We start from the raw sequence: 20,971 nt of genomic DNA on the forward strand, positions 1-20,971 counted from the left end.
AAATATAAACAGACAAAAGAGTAAAATCATAGCCTAAATCCTCCTAGTGAAATACCCCCTTGGGTATTTGAAACTCTTCAAGGATCCAATATTTGAACTGTGAGGTCATTCTCTCCACTGGTGCTCATCCCTCTTCTTTACTCTAGTAGTTGGTCTTTATGACTCAATGAAAAAAATTCATCACTAGATGGCTAACTTTCTGGACTGAATTTAGCTAGGCCAGTCCTTAGATGACAAGCCCAGAAATCTATGGCAGGCCCACAAACTTGAAGCTGTTTTGGATTGATAGGACCTGTCAGAGTTTGGACTTTGTTTTTTTTTTTAAATGGTAATTTTTATTTATTTTATTTGTTTTCAACATTTACTTCCACAAGATTTTGAGTTCCAAATTTTCACCCCATCTCACCCCTCCCCCCACCCCAAGATGGCATGCATTCTGAATCCCTTCTCCTACTCTGCCTTCCCTTCTGTCTCTCCCCACCTTCTCTTATGCCTTTCCCCTTCAATTTTCCTGTAGGGCAGGATGGATTTCTGTACCCCATTTCCTGTATTTCTTATTTCCCAGTTGCATGTGAAAACATTTTTTTAAAATATGTGTTTTTAGAAACTTTGGGTTTCAAATTTTCTCCCTTCCTCCCTCCCTACCCACCCTCATTGATAAGGCAAGCAACTAAATATAGGTTATATATGTGCAGTTATGCAAAACACTTCCATAGTAGACATGCTGTGAAAAACTAACTCTATTTCCCTTAATCCGATCTCACCCACCCATTTATTCTATTCTTTCTTTTGACCCTGTCCCTCCTCAGAAGTGTTTGCTTCTGATTAGCCCCTTTCCCAATCTTCCCTCCTCTCTACCATCCCCCTACTCTCTTGTCCCCTTCCTCCCCCATTTTCTTGTAGGGTAAGACAGATTTCAATACCCAATTGAGTGTGTATGCTATTCCCTCCTTAAGTCAAATTCTATAAGAATAAGACTCACTCATTCCCTCTCGCCTTCCCCCATTTCCCCTCCACTGTAAGAGCCTTTTCTTTTATGTTTTTTTGTGAGATAATTTACCCCATTCTACATCTTTCTTTCTCCTTGGCCTAGTATAATCCTCTCTCACCCCTTAATTTTATTCTCCAGATATGACCCCTTCATTTTCAACTCACCCTGTGCCCTCTGTCTATCTATCTATATCTACATATATGTACATATAATTTTTCCCCTCCAACTACCCTAATACTGACAAAGATCTCATGAGTTACAAATATCATCTTTCCATGCAGGAATGTAAACAGTTCAACCTTAATAAGTCTCTTATGACTTCTCTTTTCTGTTTACCTCTTCATGTTCCACTTCAGTCTTGTATTGGAAAGTCAAAGTTTCTATTCAGCTCTGGTCTTTTCATCAAGAATGCTTGAAAGTCCTCTATTTCACTGAATGACCATTTTTTCCCCTGAAGAATTATACTCAGTTTGACTGGGTAGGTGATTCTTGGTTGTAATCCTATCTCCTCTGCTCTCTGGAATATTATATTCCATACCCTGAGGTCCCTTAATGTAGAAGCAGCTAAATCTTGTGTTATCCTGATTGAGTTTCCACAATACTTGAATTGTTTCTTTCTGGCTGCTTGTAATATTTTCTCCTTGACCCAGGAACTCTGGAATTTGGCTACAATATTCCTAGGAGTTTTCCTTTGGGATTTATTTCAGGCGGTGATCAATGGATGCTTTCCACTTCTATTTTGCCCTCTGGTTCTAAAATATCAGGGAAGTTTTCCTGGATAATTTCTTGAAAGATGATGTCTAGGCTCTTTTTTTGATCATGGCTTTCAAATAGTCCAATAATATTTAAATTCTCTCTTCTGGATCTATTTTCCAGGTCAGTTGTTTTTTCCAATGAGATATTTCACATTGTTTTCTAATTTTTCATTCTTTTGGATTTGTTTTACAGTGTCTCGATTTCTCATAAAGTCACTCACTTCTAATTGCTCTATTGTAATTTTTAAGGAAGTATTTTCTTCAGTAATCTTTTGGACTTCCTTTTCCATTTGGCCAATTTTGCTTTTTAGGGCATTCTTCTCCTCATTGACTTTTTTGGACCTCTTTTGCCAGTTTGGGTTAGGCTATTTTATAAGGTGTTATTTTCTTCAGTATTTTTTTGGGTCTCCTTTAGCAAGCTGTTGACTTGTTTTTCATGATTTTCTTGCAGAACTCTCAGTTTTTTCTCTACTTCTCTTATTTGCTTCTCAAAATCCTTTTTAAGCTCTTCCAAGGCCTGGGACTGATTCATATTCTCCCTGGAGGCTTTGGATGTAGGGGCTTTGACTTTGTTCTCTTTTTCTATTGACATAATCTTCAAGAATCCAAGATCACCTCTGCATAGTGGGAAGTAACAGAGTGAGATCTTAGGGGAGGATGCAGGCAAAGTATAAAATATCAAATAGGCAGTGAATTTGATTCAGATATAACATGAGAAGAAAATTTTTCAATGCAGCTTGTTTATTTCACCAAACACTGAATTAAGAACAAATAGAATTCCATTTTTTAAAATTTTGTTCATTTTAATTTTTACTAAGAACTTTTGTTTTTATGCTACCTTCATTTCTGAGGGGAAAAAATGTTCAGCAAAGCAGACCAATGTGTGAATCACTGTCTGACAATATACACAGTCCTCTACCCCTACAGTCCTCCCACACAACTTTGCAAAGGTGACAGGTGAATTTGTAGAATGCCATTTAGCCTAACTTGACAAGACATCAGAAATACCATCCCATAGTCAATCCTTATTAACACAGAAGCCAAATGCTGCAGTATATAGACGACGGGCTATAGTCAGAAATTGTGGTTCCTTCCTTGTACCTTGCATAATACTTTTATTGCATCTCTATGCCTTGTTCATGTTTGCAATTGCTTTATCTTCATTCCTGATTTGTTATAGTTTACCCACTAGATCATAAGCTCCCTGACGCCAGAAAACTTATTTATTTTTAGTTCTTCCTAATACCTTGCATGATACTCTACACACAGTAGATAATTAATAATTCTGGGTCAATATTAACAAAATCAATGCTTATTAGTTGTTCTGACATTTTTAAGGAAAATATTCCTAAGTACTGCATATCATAGTATACAGTAACAACTTCAGTGTTGTTGTTGTCATTTTAGTCATGTCCAATTCTTTGTGACTCCTTTTGTGGTTTTCTTGGCAAAGATATTGGAGTAGTTTGCCATTTCCTTCTCCAGGTCTTTTTACAGCTGAGGAAACTGAGGCAAACTGGTTTGAACAGGGTCATATAGCTGGTAGGTCTCTGAGGCTAGATTTCAAGTCAGGAAGATGAGTCTTCTTGATTCTAAGCCCAGTGCTCTATACACTGTGCCACCTAACTGTCTATAACTTCAGTTGTTTGTACTTCTTTCTCAAAGGGGACCTATGACATCAGGAGGTGATATCTTAATTTGCAAGTGAATTGGATTTAACTGAGGCAGAGGTATGCAGATTCATCACACTCTACTCCAGAGTCATCAGAGACCAGTGGCAAGACTTAAGTCAAGATGACTGGAGATGACCCCAGATGTAGTGGGACACCTTGGCCTTTTTAAGATAAGGTCTTTCTCAGGTCTCAGATTATCTGAGGTAATGCCCGTTTAGTATTTAAAGGTTAGGTAAGAATTAAGGTAAAAGATGGCCTACTTTGCCTTCACAAAAGAATCAATCTATGAGGGGAAGATCTCAGAGTTTCTGGCCAGAACAGAAACAATTGCTATTTACACTCACTCTGAGCCATCAAAACCCAAACAATAAACAAGTGAGGCTTGGACTGGGACCTATTATTAGCCAATCAGTGAGAGCCAGAGTGATTTGGGTTTAAAGGCATAGTCAAGTAGCTTCATTTGAACTCCAACGGGCTTTATCAAAGTCTGTTTTTTCAGAGCTATATTTCAAGAAATTATAAATGAAAGTTACGTAAGATAAAAGAGTTAATTGTCCCAATCTTTCAAAAAATAAAAAACTAATGATAGAACAAATAGAGAAGAAAAAAACCTAGCCCCCAAACTCCAAGATACCTTGCAAAGTATTACAACTTCAGTAGCTGGAAGTTAAAAAGCCATGGGAGCTGGAGGATAGTTGCTATTGTGCCTGTATTTTTCCTTCTGATGTAGTTGTATTTTAATTTGGATGTCATTAGAATAATTTAACCATTTTTTTCAAAATGATTGAAATTTGCTTTGTTTAAAGTTCTATCTAAGGAAAAAAATGAAGATCAACATTGTGATGTCGGCTGGCAGGGAGTTCCTGTCCACATTGCTTTTCCCTATGCAATGCAGGAGAGGTAGGAACATCACAGAATGGAACATCACAGAGTTGAAGTTTCAGACATTGAAAACAAGTAGAATCTGGATCTAAATGACCTGGGACACCTGAGAAAGGAAGAGCAGGAAGGGAATAAGCCTTTTAATAGCAGCTACTATGTGCCAGGTGCTGTACTAAGCACTTTACGAATATTATCTCATTTGATCACCTGTCACACCTGTTTGTCCTGATTCCTCTCCTCTCTCTGTCTCTGCTTTTTCTTCTCAGTTCCTTCTCCTTTCCCCAAGCTTACAGCAGATATTACAGCTGATCATGGAGCAGATACTCTTAAAGAAGGGAGAAAGCAAACCCACCATGGTCACATGGGTCAGCAAAGGTGTAATGGGAATTTGAACCCAGGTCCTCTGATAAATCCAGCACTTTACCTTGACATCAGATGAGCATTTTTCAAAATGTATACGCTATAATTTACTCAGTTCTTAGAAACACTACTGGAGCACACTCTGTTTTCATAGGAAAATATTCTTAAACTGGAAATTGAAATAAAATGTTACCCATGATTTCCCTTTGTACTTAAAGAGTCTGTTTTCAAGTAGGTTCACTACAATAGTCTAATTTGGCTCCCAGATCAATCAATCCCCAAAATGTCAGTTAGGAGAAGCTAGTCTTCCTCCATTAAAAATGTTTTCCTCGAAGAAGTACAGTGCTTGGGGTCTGTTTAGCATAACTCAGACCTTGTTGAAATGTGAATGGCTCTGCTGAAGACCTATTTTACTGCAAGCCCCAGCTTGTGCGTTGTTGGTTTTTTTTTTTTTTTTAATTCTGGTCTAGAATTTGTCCCAAGTTTAAAATACACTGTGTTTTCTGATACCCTCCTGTACAAAAATTGAAACAAACACCTAAACATTAATGAATTCAATTATAAGATTTTAATGTAGGTCTTAGATAGGTTATTCCTGCTGTTTTCTGTCTGAAACCACAGAGTACATTACACTTTGACCCAAGCAAAGTGGATGGAACAAAGGAAAACCGGTAAGAACTCTGGGCAGGATGTCAGGAGAGTAGTTGTTTGAGATTGGAATTGTATTAGAGTTTTTTTGGTTTGTTTTTTTTTTTTTTATATGGCTCAACTTGCTTTTGGTAAACAAAATTTATGGTAGGGACTTGTGAAGTATTTTAAAACTAATTTACACAAAGTAAGCAGGAAAAAAAATCCCTTATTTTCTAACATGCCCCTAGATTGTCAGTGGTGTGCATTTGTTACTTTAAGATATACACTGGATATAATTTTGCAGGTCATTTAAGACCAGAAACTAATATCAGAAATGGAATAAAGTCATACTTAAAGTTTCTTAAAAATCAAAAATTTCCAGAGTTGTGGGTACAATATAAGTCCTAAATGAATTGAAGCTGTAGCTAAGCCTATCAGGTAGTTAAAGCATTTTGACTAAAAGTTATTTTTAAATTGAAGAAATAAGCTTCAGACCACAATAACTAAAAAAGAGGAACTAATGGTTTTCTCAAAACCATCAAATTATTACTGATGTAACCCAACTCATTTTAGTTAAATTTTTCAGTGGTCAGAATTTTTTTTAAAGATGTCCAGATTAGGGAATGTTTTCCCTGAGCTCTAAGAGAAAAACAAAGACTCCACCACTATCCAAACAGAGAGGCAGTGTGGTATAGTGGTTAGAGAGCTATCCTTGAAGGCAGGAAGACATCAGTTAAGTCTCACCTCTGATATATACAAGTTTTATACGTCATTTAACCTTTCAATGCTCTAGACAGTTTTCTAACACCTTGTTACAGGAAAGTGCTAATCTACAATGTTGAAAGGATTTTCCTCACCTATACCAATGCAATCACAAATACAGTCCTCATCCTTATCTGAACACTTAACAACAAGAAAAATGAAAGCTATTCACAGGTTGATGAAACAACAAAAAACTGACTGTACTTGACAGATCTTATCTGAAGAAGCAGTCACCTGATGGCTACTGGACTTCTTCCTCAGTGGTCCCTCCTTTTCCTGGAACTTGGAGATGAACTCTACCTTCAGAAATTACTCTTCCATACCCAATTTAGATTCTACTTGAGCCAGACTCATGCCACCTCTGCTAATGGCAAAAGCAAAGCCATTAAGATGTTTACTTTGTAGCCATGTAAGTCTTAGATAGTTAAGTAGACTAGTTGTTTTAAAATGCATTGCCAATTAATGAATTGGCTACAGTGACATTTTTGATCTGCTTTTTTAGTATTAAAAATAACATGAAGGTGCCATTATTTTAGCTTTAAAGGAAGTTTGTTTCCCTCATTCACTATTCTGTAGTCATTCAGATTCCATTCATTCAACAAAATTCAATCAAATGCAGTTACTTCTATATTACTATCAGCTTATTTCCTCCTGTATTATTGGATGTGGGGCAGCTAGGTGGTTCAGTGGATAGAGTGCTGGGCCTAGAGTAAGGAAGACTCATTTCCTGAGTATAAATCTGGCCTCAGAAACATACTAGTTGTGTGACCCTGGGCACACTTAATCCTGTTTGCCTCAGTTCCTCATTTGTAAAACTGAGCTGGAGAAGGAAATGGCAAACTGCTTCAGTATCTTTGCCAAGAAAGCCCCAAATGGAGTCATGAAGATTCTGACATGACTGAAACCACTGAACAAGAGAAAGATATTATTTGACATGTAGGTGGTAAGTGGGTAGAGCACTAGACCTGGAAACTGGAAGACCTGAGTTCAAAACCAACCTCAGACATTCACTAGCTATGTGACCCTGGTCAAGTCACCTAATCTCTGTCTGCCTCAATTTCCCAAATATAAAATGAGGATAATACTAGTACCTACCTTATAAAGTTGTTAAGAAAATCAAAAGAGGGCAAAAACTGATAATTTTGTTCAGTTCAACAAATCCAATTCAACAAACATTTATTAGTTACTGCTGTGTATGTCACATATTGTTATAAAATGGTAGTTATTCTTCTTTGCAGACATTAGCCACAAATTCTCTCATCAAATAAGATAAAAATTTAGATCTTAGCCGTACCTATACAAATCTCAAATGTTAGATGTGATTTTTAGGCATAAAGGCTTCATCTTTCCACTCATGTTCTGACATTTTATTCTTTTTTGTTGTTAAAAAAGACACATGCAAAAAGACTCAAGCATTTGAATTTTTTAGCAAAATTGAATTTCAAAAAGGAAGGCCTCAAAACTTGGAAAAATATACAATCAACTGTAAAAAAAGAAAAAACTGAGTAGGCCTTTTTTACTAGCTCCAGGAGACCTAACCATTTAAAAAGCCTGAGTAACCATTTCTAGCACACAGAAACCTTAATGGCTTAGCTTGCTTCATAAGGAAGGCATAACTAAATAAGCCTTCTGTTACATGTTTTCAACTAAGACGTCTTTGTACTTTTTTAAGTAATTAAAATTTTTGTGACTCTGGATACTTGATAGCACCAAGCCAGCAATCTCTTTATCCTTATTTTCCTAATTCACTCATTCAGACATTCATTTTTTTTGTCACTAAAGGGCTTAAAATTTCATTTTATTGGAGCACATACATTCATAAATGTTTAACATAAAACACATGTTAACCTCTGGACCCCAAGAATGTACTGTATTCACTGGGCAGGGAAGGTACCAGAAGCATGAAAATGCCACACCCATATAAAAGAATTTTGGTATGAGTGCATTTTCCAGAAGCCATTTAATTATGAACACTTACCTTGCCCCAGGTTTCTTGAGGTATCAGATTAGTGTAAATCAGGCCCACCAAAGGATTTCTGGCTGCCCATGGAAAAAAAAAATCACTCTCCTGTTTGACACGTGACCTGAAGCAACCAACCATCCTTAGTATGTCTCTACTTTAACCTTCTGCAGCCCCAAGAAGCTTAGCCTATTTTAATTTTGGCCCCTACCTACTGCCAAGTTGTGCAGGTCTGGTGTAAATAAAGTCAGATAACAATGGAATACTTGGCTGTAATAGTCCCAATAACTGTATATATTCCCAGTAGTAAATTAGTAAGAATATTAATTCTGGCAGGCCACTAGGGGACCTTTATATATTACTGCTATAACCTTTTCAAGAGCAGATTTGCTGCTAGGGTGTTCAAAAGCCCCCATAACACAATAAATTCATAAAATCACCAGGTTGGAAGAACTAAAGGGTCCAACCCATACCTGAACAGATATGAATTCTACAACATATCTGACAATTTTTTTTTGCTTGCAGAGCTCTAGTGAGGGAGAACTTTATGCCTTCCAAAGCTTCTCTTTCCCATTTTTAAAGAGCTCTATTTGGTAGGAAGAGTTACCTTACATTAAATCCAACTGCCCAGTGTTTGCAATTTTAGGTTCTAATCCCTCTTCCACAAGACAGCCCTTCAAATACTTGAAGACAGCTAACATGAACCCCTAAGCATTTTCTTCTCTAGGTTTATCCCCACATTTCTTCAATTTTTCCACAAGTCATATTTCCTCAGTGCATCACCCTGTTGTCTTCCAGAGGTTCTCCAGCTTGCCTAACCTGAAATGTAGTCCCCAGAACAAAACAGAAGACTCCAGATCTAGTCTGACCAAGAAAAATCATACTGGGCCTATCATCTCTGAATTTGTTCTGAACATGAAGGCTTTCTCTTAGTGGAACTTTTGTTGGCTGCTGTGTTGAATTATTGGCCCATGTAAAGCAGGAAGAACACTAATATCCACACTTTTTTTCACAAATAAGCTGCTGTCTAGCCATCCTGTCACTGTCTTATACTCAAGAAGCTGAATTTTTTAACCCAACTATAGGATTTTACACTTATCCATAATATTAAATACTGTTAAAGGCATATATATATATATATATATATACATGATGGAGCTGTTATCCAAATCTAGCCTCAGATACTTATTAGCTATGTGACCCTGGGCAAGTCACTTAACCTCTCTCTGCCTTTGTTCCCTCATAGGTAAAGTGAGGATAACAATAGCACCTACCTGTAAGGGTTGTTGTGAGGATCAAAATAGACAATGCTTGTAAAAAAAGAAAACATTTATCACAGTGCCTAGCACATAGTAGGTGCTTAATAGATACATGTTGGGCAATCAATTGTAATAAGTTTGGTTGTTGTTTTAATCTGTTACTTGATGAGTTCTTTGTACATTCATATATCACTTTCAATCTCTCTCCATTATTTTCCCATTGGAATTGTGTTTTCAAATTTAATTATTGGAGACCTCCTATTTTAAACTTTTTCTCTCCTCCCTCCCAAGGATCAAATTTGATATCAAGTTAGGCAGAGGGGAGGAGTTTTTAACACAGAGAGAACTTTAATGACTTCAGGACTCAGGCTTTATCTGGAGAAACTAACTCCAAAGTAGAGACCAGGGATCCTTTATGGCCAACTCAGTCCCAAGACCTGACACTAAGAGATGTGTATCTCATCCTCTTTCCATGCTAATAGCATTGATTGTTTTCAACACAATTACACATACCCTCATCCTCCATTTCTATAGTGTCTCCACCTGTCTAGTTACTATATAAGCTCCCAACCTCCTTCCTTCTGATCCCAGTAGCAGCCCCTCAGGGCAGTTAAAACATAAACTATCCACTACCCACAGCAAATAACCAAGTGCCACTGGAAAAATTTTATTTCCCTCTCCTAGCCCAGATTTTCATGGCTCTGGTGCCTTTACTGTCTAGGGCATCAACTGCTGAGTAAGAGCCTTCTCCCACCTTTTCATTGTTAGATGAACATGAATGGATTGTGATCTGGATCTCAAAGATCGTTATATCATTTTTCTCCGAAACAACAAGAACAAAAACACCTATCTTCTGAACTTTCCTGTTATTGTCAAGGGCATCACCATCCTTCTTGTAATATAGATTTACTATCCTGGCAGTATCTTCAAATCTTCATTCTCCCTCACTTCACATATCCAAATAGTTGCCAAATCTGGTCATTTCTACCTCCAAATCTCTCGTAACTGTCCTCTTCTTTCCATTCACAAAGCCATCACCCTAGATCAGGCCCTCATTTTCTCTCGCCTAGACAACTGCAAGTCTCTCATCTACTCCAATCCATCCTCCCCCAGCTGCCAAAGTTATTTTCCCAAAGGTAGGTCTGACTATGTCACTTTCTGACTCAATAAAATTCAAAATCCATTGGTTTCCTTTTACTTTGGGGGGGGTCAAATATTTCATCTTTATCTCACTCTATTTTAATTTATATTATTGTGTGAGTTGTATAATGTATACAATAGCATGGTAGTATATAACTATAATTTATAAATAAGTAAGTATATATAGGTCAGGGATGGGTACTCAATATCTTTGGAGTCTCCAAGATTAGAGACTATTGACCTAGAAGTGATAGAGTTGGCCATTCAACTTGACTTCCAGAAAAGAATAGACTTCTTTAAATTGCAAACAATAAAAAAGCTACAAAAATGGGGAGCTGCCATGAAAAACCTTTCCAAAGACTCATTCTCCTCATCCCACACTCAATTTTCCACAGTAGCACTGCAATTCCTAACAGGCATCACAGAAATCAGTTCCATAAACCACAATCTTACCAATAAAACAGGGTATGAAATCGCTGAGTTTGACAACAAAGGGCACAAGAAAACCCACATGAACTCTATCATCTTACAATAAAAGGAAAACAAAGTTAGATGAGGCCTCAAAAACATGATTATCTCTTAAAAAATTAGTCCCCCCACTAAGGAGACAAATACAAATTTTACCTACTTAATCAATACATTCTCAACTCATTAGATCATACAACAATAAGCTGAAGTTTCCCTAAAGGTAGTTAGTAACCACTTAGACCTCCTGTTATGCTGCAATCTTACACCCAAGATTTATGGCGGAAACCTCAAGGACACTTCTCAAAAATGTGGTAGACCTATAAAGTAAGGGTTCACTGCTGTAAACCCTCTAAATACTACCCCATTTATAGTGTTTTTCCTCTCAGTTTTAGCAAGCCTGTGGACCTTCAGAAGCATTGTGACTAAATGGCCCAGCTTAGCTAGGATATCCTGTCAAAGGTCTTAGATAAATAAATAATGAGATGAATTAATAAACATAAGACAACTTTAATCCTCCCTCAATACCATATTAACTCAGGAAGAGGAAAAATAGCTGAAGCCAAAGAAAAGAGATCGCTGCAAAGTCAGCTTGTGTTTATTGGCTTTATAAGAACCGATTGCAGGGTAATGAATGCAGCCTTGAATACAGGTCACCAACAGGTCTTCCTTTCAAGAGTCATTCACTCCAGTCTCTCACCCTCTCAACACACAGTCATATATTAGAATCTTTGAGTCTCACAGTGCCTAATAGCACCACTAAGGAGAGCACCACAAAACCCAGTTTGCCTCAATTTAAGCATAGATTACAGCTCTCCTCCTTAAGTTTTACAGACCTTATGTAAGTGTTACTGCTGCTCTGAGGGTAGAAGACTAATCACAAGGTAATTTTTTTTCTTTTAACCATAAAACTCCCAGAATTGCAGAATCTTAGAGTTAGAGTTTTGAAACCTTGGTGGCCATCTAGTCCAAACTATACAAGGCCAAGAATCTCCTCTAAAACATAGCTGAATACTTGTCATTTACTTAAAGACTTTCATTGAAGGAAAACACAACAGCTCTCAAGGTTGCCCATTCTGCTTTGGAAAACTTCTATTTTTAAGGATTTTCTTCCTTACTTCTTACACAATATGAGGCAAGGTGGAAACAGAGAGAGACAGCCTTAGAGTTAGGAAATTCTATGTTCAAATCTCACCATTGACACATAATAACTCTATGAACAAGAGCAAATCATTTAACTGCTTAATATGATCAGACAGCTCTTTAAGAATATCAATTACAAATGAGTTGCTTATATGCATCAATGAAGGGAGTTTCCCCACTAATATAATCACTGATTCATGCCCCACCTCTACCATCAGACAATATTCTTTTATGCCTAAATTAGCATCTTTGCAATTTCTACCCATTATAAAACAACTGCCAAGACCTATCAATGCTACCTCCTGCATCTCTGGCAGAGTGGAAAAAATCAGTCAATAAATATTTATTAAGAGTCTACTACATGCCAGATACTGCACAACACACTGAGCTGAAAGAGAACATGCATTAGAGTCAAAAGTTCAAAACCTGCCTCTGACATTTAGTGACTAAATTATCTTGGGCAGGTCACTTTACTTTGCTGTCCCTCAATTTCCTTACATATGAAATGAGGAGATTGAACTAGATGGCCTCAGAAGTCCCTTTAGTCCTCAGTCTATGATCTCATCAATCCATCTTATTCTCTCTACTTACACCACAAACATTCTAGTCAAAATATTTTTTCAACTTTCACCTGGATGATTAAAATTGTTCCCAAATTTTCTTTTTTTTTAGCTTGAACTCAGTTTTTCCCCTGTACAATCAATTCTCCATAAAGCTTCTGAACTGAAATTTCCAAAGCATAGGTCTGACCATGTTGCTCCTCTGCTCAAGAAGGTTCCATGATTCCTCATGACTTCTTGGACAAATTTCAAACTCCTCTGGCATTTAAAAACCATTATAATCTCTTTACACACTGATTGCACGTTACAGCTCCTTATGTACTTCATGTTATAGCCAAACTGGCCGACTTGCTCTTTCCCACATATGACATTCCATTTCCTTCTCATATGTCTTTATATAAATTATCTCCCCTCAACCCATCCTTGGCTTAAATGTTCCCTCCTTATATTCACCTCTTGGAAATCTTGCATCCCTTCAAGATTTTCAGCTCAAATTTTACCTCTTTCAAGAGAACTTTCTTCACTACTTAAAGTGTTTCTCCCACATAAGATCATTATAAAAAAACAAACAAAAGATTCACTGTATATTTATTTTGTATGTATTCTCTATTTACTTATTTGTTAACATGTTGTAAACTTCCTTCCACCACTATGAGAATGTAAGTTCCTAGAGGGCAGAGACTGTCTTCCTTTTACATTTTTATCCTGTGTATGTCACTAAGCCTAGCACATTTAAGTAGGTTCTTAATAAATGCTTATTTATTGGTTGGAATGTTAATATTGGGATATTTTACATCTCAGGATGTAAAAGATGTCTAGAGGAACAAATGCGGCTTCAGAGGGCCTTGAGTTTGAAACCCATCCCTGCTATTTTCCTTCATTGTTGTTGAGTCATTTCAGTCATGTCCAACTTTTCATCACCCCATTTGGAGTTTTCTTGACAAAGGTACTGGAGTAGTTTGCCATTTCCTTCTCCAACTCATTTTACAGAAGAGGACCCTGAGGCACATAGGGTTAAGTGATTTGCCCACAGTCACACAGCTAGTGTCTGATACCAGATTTGAATTCATGAAGAGTTATTTTCTATTTGTGAGACTTTGGACTTCATTTTCTTCATCTGAAAATGGAGTTAGACAAGATGATTTCTAAGGTCCTTTCAGGTTGTTTGTCCCAATATCCTCCCTATTATAGTTCATCCTAATATTAAAATCTCCACCCAGATCCCCTTTCAATTCTATAGACAGAACCTTCCTGAAAAGACCTCTTAATTACTGCAGATATTCCACATGTGCTGCAGAATGTCTGTTGTTTGCTTATTTTGGAAGTCCTATAGCCCAAGTAATGCACATGTTAGGGCTAGGAGTAAATGGTACAGTTTGCACCGTGTAGGATAGATGTATAGGCATTTCCTGAAGGATTGGGATTGGAACTTTTAAGGCTGTACATTATGAAACTGGCTTGAAGGCATGCATTTTGTTATTTTTCTAATAATGGTACTGTGGAATTTGGGAGTATGAGAAGTACAAGGAGAGGGTACAGAAATCTGGTGATTAGTTGGCTTATTAATGTATAAAAGAAAGAGTTTCTATCCATTATTCATGGATAAAATATGAACTGGAATTTTTAATATCACATCCCAGGCAGAATCTACCCTGGCACAGGGGTTTCATCTGCAGGCCAAGATATAAACAGATGTCCTGAATACTAGCGTGGGGGGTTTGAAGATTGGTGAACCTGTCAGTTTTCATTTATCTTTCAAAGATAAAACAAACCCTGTAAGCCAGTTATGCTAAATGAAAAAGTTCTCAGCTTCCCCTGACTGAAGCTCAAGAAGCATAGAAAGTTCAGCATTTCTAACCCAGTATCAAATGGAATTAGTTTTGTATATTCCTAAAGCTGTAGACTTGAAGGTACCTCATTCTGAGTCTTCATCCAAAAGTGATTTATGTTTTTTTCTAGATGGAAGCTCTCATGATGTTAAGCATACTTCTGAACAAAAGATCTGGTCAATATTTTCTTTAAAAACATAAATTTTATTGACTTTTTCTTTACTTTCCAATTTTTCCTAATATACTGTACCTTCAAGCAATGAGTAGCCCCTTGTAATAAAGGAAAACTATTATGCAAAACCTATTGATAGAATAGCTTCTTCTGAAAGTATTTAAAACATTCTGTGCCTGTAGTGTCCCACCTGCCTAGTAGTAGGAGAGATATGTGCTTCATCATCAGTTCTCAGGGGCCATGATTGATTATTATGATCATTCAGGGTTTCAGTTTGTTCTAGTATTCTTTTGGTTTGGATTTTGGTCATTGTCAACATTATTTCCCTTCTGCCCCTTCCATCATCCCCACTTTCTCACTTATCTTCAATCTTTCATTGTCTATGGATTGCTTCTTTACTGCCTACTAATAAGCTCATGCCTCTGCCATCCACAAAAACCCTTATTTGACTGTCTATGCCCACTAGTTATCACCCCATATCTCTTCTCTCTTGGGTGACTAAATTCCTTGAGAAGGTCATCTAAAATAGATGCTTCCACTTCCTTTCCTTTCACTATTTTCTTAATCCTTTATAGTTTGGCTTTGATCTCACAATTCAATCAAACCTATTCTTTACAAAGTTACCAAAGATCTGTTATTTGCCAAATTTAATGTTTTCTTTTAATCCTCATTCTTCTGTACTTCAATCCAGTATTGGGCACTATAAATCACCCTCTTCTCTTTGAAACCCTTTTCTCTCTAAGTTTCCATGATGCTACTCTGTCCTAGTTCTCCTGCTTGTCTGACTACACTTAGTCTCTGCTGGATCTTTGTCCAGATCACACCTACTAAAAATGAATTTTCCCTAGGATTCTGTTCTGGGCCCCTGTTCTCCCTCTATTCTATTCACTTGATGACCTCATCAGTTCACATGACTTCAATATCATTTCTGTGTTGATGATCTACTTATATAGCCCTAATCTCTCTCCTAATCACTAGAAACTTCTCTGTTACTATTGAAAGCACCACCATCTTCTGAGACACCCAGGCTCACAATCCAGTTGTCGTCCTCAACTCCTCACTCTCTTCCCTCAAGTTCAGTCCATTGCCAAATCCTGTCAATTTTACCTTTGTAACATCTCTCATATGTGCCTCCTTCTCGCCTCTGACACTTCCACTACCCAGATCTAGACCCTCATTACCTCACATCTGGACTATGGTAATAGATTGCTGTTGGTCTCCCCATCACAAGTCTTTCTCTACTCCAGTTCATCCTCCACTCAGCTTCCAAAGTGACTTCCTAAAGTACAGGCCTGTTATACCACATCCTCAAACTATTATTTACTATGATGGTGCATCCACAAAGTTTTATTGTGCTTAAGTAAACAGAAGTCAGTGCTGGTGATGTGAAGGTCAGGAGATGAGCAAGTCTTCAGTAGTAAGTGACCATTGATGTTGCTATTTCCAACTCTTCCTCCCAAGGACTCCCTGCTATGTCTGGTAGTCTCAGACTGCTCTAGCATTTAAGTCACCCAGAATTATAAGCTTGTCTTCTTTTGGCACATTGATGATAAGGGTCTCCAGGTTTTTTTGGAGTGGCCACAGTGAAGGGGAATGCCATGAAGCTGGTGTACATTTTGCAATCAAAACTAATCTAGTCAACAAGCTTATACACCTACCAAAAGGAGTGAATGATAGACTCATGACAATGTGACTTCCATTTGCAAGAAAAGGCCACACCACTATCTTCAGTGCCTATGTTCCCACCATGACAAACCCTGATGATGTAAAAAAAAAATCCCACTCAATGGCTCCTTATTGCCTATAGCAGAGGTTTCAAAATCAATACCAGCTTACTGCAAGCTTCATCAAAACTATAGAGTGAGACTGGAACCTGATGAAAATGTAATCGGAAAATGTTTAATAAAATAAATAAAAATATAATACAACATAATGTTAATTTGTATTTTAAGTGAATGTGAAGGGATGCATTTCTATTTGAGTTTAACACCACTGACCTACGGGATGAAACAAAATCCTCTGTTTGGCATTCAAAGTCTTTTACAACCTGGCCCCTTTCTACTTATCCAATCTTCATACACCTTATATCACCACATACATTGTGATTCAGTGACTTCTTTCTATTCCTTGAACAAGACACTCCATCTTTAGACTCCAGGCATTTTAATTGGCTGTCCCTCACACCTGGATGCTCTCCCTCCCCTCATCTTTGCTTTCTTTCTTCCCTGGATTTCATCAAGCTCCAGTTAAAATCCTCCCTTCTAAAAGAAGTCTTTCCTGATCCTTCTTAATTTTAATGTCTTCTCTCTGAGATTATCCCCAAATTGTACTATACATACTTCTATCATTTGTACATAGTTGTTTTTATGATATTTCCTCCATTAGACTGTGATCTCTTTGAGGTAGGGAATGTCTTTTACCTTTCTTTGTATTCACAGAACTCAGCACAGTGCCTGGCTCATAGTAGATTCTTAGTAAGTGCTTACTGACTGTTTGGTCATGATATGAAAAGCAATTGCTTCCTCAATCTTCTAATTTTTTGTACCACCTTTTATGTTTAAGTCATGGATCCATTTGGATCTTACATTGGTATATGGTATAAGATATTAGTCTATACGTAAAATTTCTTCCAGGTTTCTTTGAAGTTCTTCTCAGCAGTTTTTGAAAGCAGCTGAGGTCTTTTGGTTTGTCTCTTAGATTTTGATACCACAATGTATTTGATACCACAATGGATTATGCATCCGTATAATGTATCCTTCCAACAGTACAGATCAAAATCTTCCCATACCTTCTTATTTTGCATAATTCTTGTCTATGTCTTATCTTGTCTCCATAAATAAGACACTCCAGGTATTTTTCTGACTGTCCCCCGTGCCTGGAATGTTCTCCTTTGTCTGCTCTATAACCTCCTTGGCTTCCTTTCGATCCTAACTACAACCCCATCTTCTACAGGAAGCCTTCCCAAAGCCCTTTTAATTCTAGTGCCTTCCCTTTGTTAATTATTTTTTATTTATCTTGTATATAGCTTGTTATGTATAATTTTGTTTGCACATTTGTCTTGACCATTAGGTTGTAAGCTCCTTAAGGACAGAGACAATCTCTTGTCTCTTTTTGTATACCCAGCACTTAGTGCAGTATTGGTGACATACAGAAGTAGGCATTAATAAATGTTTATTAATTGATTGATGTCTCTCCTCCATAGAGACAGAACCTACTACCAGTCAGTCAACAAACATTTATTAAGTGCTTGCTATATTCTAGCCACTGTGGTAAATGCTGATAAACCAAAGTAAAGCAAAAACAATAGTATCTCACATTCATGTGGGGGAGACAAGGTGCAAATGATGTGTATACAAGACATGTACAGAGTACATGAAAGGTATATGCCAAAGGCCTTATTTCAAGTCTTTCTACATTACCTGAGTAACAATGCAGAACTCAAGTTGTCTACCTGTTATCCCAAACTCTTGCAACTTGACTGGTCCATATGTTTTCTGATTATACATATCTTTTAGTCATAGAATTACAGAGTCATAGGATCCCAGAATCTCATAATTGGAAGAGACCATAGAATCCATCTAGATTAAACCATACCTTAATAAGAATTCCCCTACAACATATACAAAAAGTAATACTCTAGGTTTCACTTTAAAAGTCACAATCACAAAATCACTGAATCACAGGGACCTCAGGGACTATATAGTTCATCTTGTAACTGAAAAAGAGTCTCCCATTCAAACCAGCCTTTGTATGAAGACCTGCAGTGACAGACAACTCATTACCTACTGAGGTAGACAATTCCTCTTTTAAATAAGTCTAATTGATTTGGTTTTTAAAATTATATTTTATTTTTTCAAATAAAAAAAACTGATTTTCTCTTCTCTTCTTCTCCCCCCCAACCATGGGGAAATAAATAAATCCTTATAACAAATATACATAGTCAAGCAAATAAATTTCTGTTTCTCCCATGCACAAAAAATGTGTCTTTTCCTGCACCCTGAGTCCATCATCTCTCTGTCAGGAGGTGGGTGGCACACTTCTTCATTGTTCCTGATAAAGCAGAGTTGGTCATTAAGTTGATCAGAGTTCTTAAGGCTTTCAAAGTTAGATTTACAGTGTTGGCCAAATGAAATCTTGATGTTTTCTTTTATCACTGTCATACAGTATCAATACTGTACCAGGAATCTCTTAGGTTGGAGAACCTAATTTCCAAGGTGGAAGCTGTCACCCATTCAGGTAACTGTTTCCACTATACTGCTCTCCATGCTTACCATTAATTGTGGGTAATGTATAACTGTTCCCAAAGTTTCCATTGTCTCCTTGATTCTGTGAGTTGGTTTACACCATTTTCTAAACAGAGGAAAGAACACTGCCAACTCTGCAAAAACCTGAAAATGTACAGCTCATGCTGCTATAGTCATAGTCATCCTAACTGGTGTCCCCATCTCTAGCCTCTCACTCCTTGGGGGCATAATTAGCATATTGGATGATAAAGTAATAATCCAAAAATTTAGGGAATTGTACCAAATCAATTCAGATGAAATCCATTAAAGATAAATGTAAAGTTTTATACAATGTTTAAAAAAATCAACTTTAAAGTACAAGATGAGGAAGGAACAGTTAGACATCAGTTGTTCTGAAAAAGATCTGAAGCATTAATGGACTGCAAGCTCCTTCTGAGTCAGGAGTATGATATAGAAGCCAAGAAAGCTGATGCTATCTTGAGCTGCATTGAGAGGCCCAGTTTCTTTGAATAGGGAGGTGATATCCCACTGTATCTTGTCCTCTTCAGACCTCACCCAGAGTAGAGTCTTCACTTCTTGGTGCTATGGTTAAATAAGGATATGGATAAGCTGGAGAATCCCAGGGGAGGACAACCAATGAGGTGAAGTGTCCTAAATCGGTGTCATATAAGCATAGGTTGAAGGAACTTTCCTATTTAATCCAGGGAAGTGAGGATTCAGAAGCAGGGGTCAAGGAAGGGGAGGCTGTCATGGAGAGGGGACTTGTTCTTGTTTGGAACCAGATGGCAAAATCAGAAGTTGCATAAGTAGAAGTTGCAAAGAGGCAGATTTAGGCTTGATCAGTAAAAGCTTCCCAACAGTGAGAACTAAACGAAAATGGAATAGGCTTCCTCAAAAGGTGATGGGTTGCCCCTCCTTGGAAGACTTTAAATGAAAGTTGGATGATTGCTTGTTGAGTATGTTATAGTGGGGATTCTTATTATGTATAAATTGGACTAGATGGTCTCTGAGCTCTCTTCCATCTCTCAAATTCTATGATTCTGTTGTTCTTTCTTTCAATCAACCTCCTCACTGCTTCCCAAAGTGTCTTCCAAATATATTGCTTTCATAATGTCATCCATTTGCTCAAAAACCATTCAAGCTTCCCCATCACTTAAATTCCTTAGCCTGCTGTTCAGGGCTTTAAAATTTGATAGTGAACTTTTCAACCTTATCACTTACCATTACCTGAACCAACCTTCCACTCCAGCCAAACTGGCCTTCTCACTCCCCTCCCAAACTTATCCTGCCCTTTTCCTACCTCTCTGCATTACCTCACACCATTTCCACTGCCCAGAATTACCTTCTACTTCTGCTCTGCCTAGTCAAGCTACCTGTCATTCATAGCCTAATGCAATGTGCCCAATCCATGAAGCCTTGTCTCAGCATAGTCAGAACTAGCTAGAGAATAGGTAAGCAACTATGCAATGCACAAAACATGAATGAAGAGGAAACTGGGAGGACAGGAATAAAGGCAACTTTGTAATATCATTTTAATAAATTATTTCATAATTTATATTTAACATAATTATTTAATCAAATTCTTATATTTAATAATAATAAATTTTTTTTGGTAGAATAAATTCGATTCCATGCTCCATGGCTTACATGTATGTATTTTTTAAAGGGTCAAGTCAGTGAAAGTCACAAACTTCCAATGTGAGGCAAATAATAAGGAAGTTGTTTTTTTCAATGCTTACCTAGAGCAAAGAAATGCCCATTGTTTTCTCATGCCAATCCATCACATAAAACTCTTCCACTCTGAATTCATCATGCTTATTTTTTATATAGTTCCTTTGGCAATTAATCCTAGTATCTTAGGACCTTGTAGTTGGAAGTAACCGAGGAAACATCTATTCTAACTGGGTTACTTTTCAGATGAGAAAACCAGGGACCAGAAATTTGAAATGACTTATCTAAGGTCACATAATCAAGTATGATACCTTGCAGTAGTCACATAACTTCTCTGATCATCTTACCTGTAAATGAAGGCTTGAACTAACTTCAGGGCCCATGCAATTTAAGATTTCATGCTTATAGCAGATGAGCAATCATTTTTTTTGATTGGCTGATTCAAACCTACTCTCTAGGAATAATGACAAAATAA

Source organism: Vombatus ursinus, unplaced genomic scaffold (assembly GCF_900497805.2).
Source record: "Vombatus ursinus unplaced genomic scaffold, bare-nosed wombat genome assembly UNPS02015255.1, whole genome shotgun sequence".
Taxonomy (NCBI): domain Eukaryota; kingdom Metazoa; phylum Chordata; class Mammalia; order Diprotodontia; family Vombatidae; genus Vombatus; species Vombatus ursinus.